The 5246-nt window shown below is 41.4% G+C and overlaps 1 pseudogene; it reads right to left on the reverse strand.

The window, feature by feature from the left end:
• Positions 1-245: 245 nt before the first annotated feature.
• LOC147503575 (uncharacterized) lies at positions 246-4663 on the reverse strand (annotated as a pseudogene).
• Between the last annotated feature and the right edge of the window lie 583 nt (positions 4664-5246).

Below are 5246 nucleotides of genomic sequence, written 5' to 3' on the forward strand. Positions count from 1 at the left end.
CATTTATCACTCAAACCACGGAATTTCTTTTATTTCTTTTTTGAGGATCGACAAATCAAATGATATTTCTGTTTCTAATCTCGCCCTTCTTCTCCCTCCTCGAATCAAACTTTTTCCTTGCCATAATGGTTCAGTTCCTATTATTATCAATGATACAAGTCGGATCCTAGATGTAGAAATATAATAAGGTGGACTGACCCTCTACATCGAACAAAATGAGATTGTCGATGATAGAACATATTCATTCAAAAATGAATTAACCAAATTTGCCCTGATGTAGAGGCAATCAAGAAAGTCGCGTAAGTGAATATATAACCTACGTAAAAAAGGGCTAATCCAACCAATCTTGCTTGCACAATGGACAGAGCCACCGGGTTTATCTCCATCGAATCAAATTAGCCAAAGGCGCATGCTCATGAGCCCATGCTAAAGTTTTCAATTAATTCCCGCCAATATCCACGCCAGAAATTAAGAACATAAACCCAAGAGGCCCAAACAAGATGTCCAAATAAGAACATCCACGCCCATACCGATAAACTATTCATACCAAAAGGGTTATACCCATTGATAAGTTGTGAAGAGTTTAACCATAGGTAATCTCTTAACCATCCCATCAAATAAGTGGAAGATTCATTAAACCGCGGAAACGCACTCCCGCCATAATGTGATGTGTTTCCAATGCCAATAAAAAGTAACCCATCCAATGGTATTTAACATCCAAAACCGCCAAATAAAACGCGGTCCCAAGCGAAATATCACAAGTACCGCCAAGGTTCCGGACCGTCGCAGAAGGAAAACTATAACCAAATCTTTTTATCCGCCATTAACTTGGAACCACGTGCATCTAAAGCACCTTTTACTAAGATCAATGTAGTCGATGTAAACCTAGAGCAATAGCATGATGAACTAAAAGTTGCCGGGCCTATTGTTAAAAATAATGAATTACGATTCTCATTAATAGCATTTAACCAGCCGGCAACTATATGCACCGACCCGCTGAACGCGGGGCCGTTAGTCGAGGATAAAAGTACAATCAATCCGTATGAAGTCTTGCCATGAGCAGATTGTATCCATTGGGCAAATATGGGTTCGATCAATATTTGTTTCTCCCGAGTACCAAAAAAGAAAGCATCACGTCGTATGAACATAAAGTCCTGTGGTATGGAATCCCGTAAACAGTCGCCCAAAATTTTAAATGGGATGTGATAGCTTCTTTATGGTCTAAGATTCTTGCCAATACATTATCCCTCATTCTCGGCCCGGATTGTAATCTCTAATGAAAATATAGCTCCATGAGCAAAGGCTCCCGGCCATGATGAATCCTGCAATGTATTGATGATGGGTATATAACGCAGCCTTAGTAGTAAAGTCTTGTGCTATGAATGAAAGGTGTGTAAAGAGTACATGTGTTGAGCTACCAAAGAAGTAATAACCCCAAAGAGGCTAGAGCAAGGCCTAATTGAAAATGAATCGAATTATTGATTGCGGTCATAAAGACCCTTATGTCCACGCTCCCAATCGAATCCGGAGGAATATGTGCTTCTAAAAGATCTCCGGGTTAGTTCTATACATATGACCAAAGAACGAGAAAAAATAATTGCAATAGCTAAATGATGATGAGCAATATCGGTCACCATAAACTTTGGCGCTTTGTGGATGAAACCCCGGAATAGCGGTTAGAATGTGATCCCCCCTTGGGAGGTACCAAATAAATGACTACCGAATCGGGTTTTTGGGCATAAAGATTCCATTGACCAGAAAAGCGGCCTAACCTGGGGATGTGGTAATACATCTAAGAAATTATTCAATCGAACGCATTCCCCTAGATGCGGAATAGCGACGGAACTAAATACCCCGCCCAGGCCAAGGAACTTATCTCAAGAGTCCGCATAAAATGATGGTTGAGGCGAGATTCGCATTTTTGAACCACTTAAACGCTTTGGTTTCCATTTCGTCAGGTCAGTGTAACCAACCCGCTATTAAGGATATGGCAGAAAGAAATAATAAAAAATAGCTCCAAAGATAAAGATCTTCATTAGTGCGCGAAGCCGATAGTATACCACCAATCGATAAACACCGTAATAAGCTATATTCATCGGCCCAGAGCACCTCCTCGAAAGTAAAGGCTTTCCACGTACCGGTTGACCAAAATGAGGATCCCAAATTGCATGAGCAATAGGTCTTACGTAAAGGGTCTCGCATCCATGACTCAAAAATTTCCTTGCCAAGCTACATGAAACAGATTTAAGTCCACGTAAAAAAAATTATTGCTAATCGCCCAAGTGAGAAGCAAAAATATTTCGATAAAGACGTTCTTCAAGAATATCATCATGACTCAAGTCACGTGCGTAGCAATACCAAACCAAATACGACGCCAGAGGGGTCCCTGAGCTAAGCCTTGGCTAAACCTTGGAAATCGTGAATGCCATAATGCCTTCAAATCCTCCTAGCCATTATCCCACGCAATAATTTTGCTAAGAAGAGCCCATGTTGTGGCAATTCCACCTAGAAGGTAACGGGTTACTCCTACAAAGACGCCCTTGTACAATGCCGGCTCTAGGCTGAATAGCAGAGGAGCAACTTTTAACTTGTTATGAGCCCAAACGATAGATTCAATAAGTTCTTGCCAATAACCGCTAATCACCGAATAGAAACATTAAACCGAAAAGCCCACACAAAATGAGCACCTAAGAAAAAAAAGGCCATATGCAGATAATGACGAATCCATAAGATGAATTATTCGGGATGCCCGGGCCCATAAAAATCACTCTGAGCCACCCATTAATAGTAATGGAACTCGCGAAAGTTTCCTCCCCGTGATATGAGTTACCACCCCTTTGATCATTTATACTACCCCAAACATCCGAATCGTGATTTTCCAACTAAAATGGAATATTACTACCCAAATAGCATTGTACATCCGAATAATAGACCTAAGAAGACATGATCCGTGGCGGATACTTGACATGTCCCTCCTCTTCCGTGTCCGTCACAAGGGAAACGAAAACCAAGATTTGCTTTATCGCATCAAACGTGGAACTACGAGCTTAATATAACACCTTTCAACAAAATCAATACCGGCCACATGGATCGTAAAATGCATGAATATGGTGTACCAAAAATTTTATGGTTCCTAATGGAATAGGTAACAAAGCCACCTTTGTCGCCATCGCTACTAAACCACCACCCCCAAGTCAAGTCGGTGCTTGTTGTTGCACCTCAGAGTCGTTATACCGGTGCTAAAGCATGGGTGTTTTGTATCCATTACAAGAAAGACGGATTGTAATTGTATACGGGTATCTGAAAACATATCTTGAGGACGCCTAAAGCTTCATGGTATCATTATGAATATACAAACCAAAACCGCGGAAAGCCAAGAAAAAATGCATGCCCAGCCTAGGATGTGATATGATCGCGTCAAGGTGCCTAAATACCCATCTAAGAGATCATTCATCGAAGTAGTTAGATCATAGTCTTACCATAAAACATCTGCATGCGCAGTTAAACACCAACTATGAGAAATCCACCGATCCACATGTGATGCGCGGAACAACGAAAGTCAGGTACCATAGTCAAGTAGCTAGATATGGATAAGGGGCATGGAATACATATGGTGAGCGACAACAATGGTTAAAGAGCCTAACATAGCTAAGTTAAGAGATAATTGAGCATGCCATGACGCTGTTAGATCTCATATAGGCCCTTATGGCCCCGCCAAGAAATGGACCTTATGAGCCTCTAAAATATCTTTCAGGCCATGACCAATGCCCAAGCCGGTCCCATACATGTGACCGGTTATCGAAAAAGAATTGGTAATAGCTAAATGATGGTGTGCAATATCGGTCAACCATAGACCCGTTATCGGATCTAATCCTCCACCTAAAAGTAAGAAATTCCACATATTTTGACCAATTCAAGGTGAAAATGGGGTTGCTCCCCAAGAAAACGGGATAAAGTTGAGCCAAAAGATCCCAATTCAAGATAAATTCATGAGGAAGTGGGATCTCTTTAGGATCTACTCCAGCCTGCCTAGAAATTGGTTAATCGGTAAAGATACATGTACTTGGTGCCCCCCAAGAAAAGAGACCCGAAGTCCTAGCAACCCCGCTAAGTGGTGATTCAACATAGATTCTACATCTTGGAACCAAGCCATTTTGGAGCAGCCTTTGTGATAATGGAACCAACCGCAAAAAAAGCATTAATGTTGCAAAACCAATGCACCAATTGCAAGATAATAGAGTGTAATTCACTAGTTATTCCATATGCTCGCCAAATCTGAAAAGCTCCGAGGTTATTTTGTATTCCTAAAACCCCCGCCACATCACCATTCAATATTTCTTGGCCCACTATTGGCCAAACCACCTCGGCACCGGGTCCAATGTGAGTAGGATCACTTAGCCATGCTTCATAATTGGAAAACCGCACCGCGGAAATACATGCCACTCACCAAAGAAATATAATGGAGAGTTGGACCGAAATGGGCACTAAATACTTTTCGAGAAATCTCTTCCAAGTCACCGGTATGACTATCGAAATCGTGAGCATCGGGCATGTAGGTTCCGTGATCCAAGTGGTAGTATCCTGCCCTTAGCTATTGTTTTCGAGAAATGACCCTGTCCGCCCATTCCTAAAAAAGTTTTTACTTTGGATCCCTATCCACCAAAAAATTTTAACTTCTCGATTCCAAATAACGCAATAATCATTTAGTCCTCCTCTTTCCTGGACAACATATAAAGAGACCCGGCCAACAAGTAATTAGTAAAATGGATAAGATGGCACCACACTAGAACAAGCATCATGACAAGTTGACTATAATTTCTGATAGGTAGAAAGGATTATGTAAGGCAGTAGAGACTGTTTTCCCCGATTACAACCAGAGGTTCTGTTTTAGGCATATGGTCTAAAACATGAAGATAAAGCATAGAGGAGTTGACTATGAAGCTTGGTGTGCTGCCAAAGCATTTGCACAAATAGAGTTTGACAAGTTGATGCAGGACCTGGAAAAACTTGATAGTGGAGCTAAGGAGTATCTGATGGGTGAAGACCCTAAGCTGTGGGCAAGATCACACTTTGATCATGTGTCCAAGTGTGAGCAGCTGTCAAACAATTTTTCTGAAGCTTGGAATAGCTACATACTGGATGCTAGGGACAAGCCCATTGTGAAGATGGTGTCAATGGTGATGGTGTTACAAATGAAATTGTTGTATGATAGAAAGGAAAAATGTGAGTTTTGGGGTGATAATGAG

Source organism: Coptis chinensis, chromosome 4, assembly GCF_015680905.1.
Source record: "Coptis chinensis isolate HL-2020 chromosome 4, ASM1568090v1, whole genome shotgun sequence".
Classification (NCBI taxonomy): Eukaryota; Viridiplantae; Streptophyta; class Magnoliopsida; order Ranunculales; family Ranunculaceae; genus Coptis; species Coptis chinensis.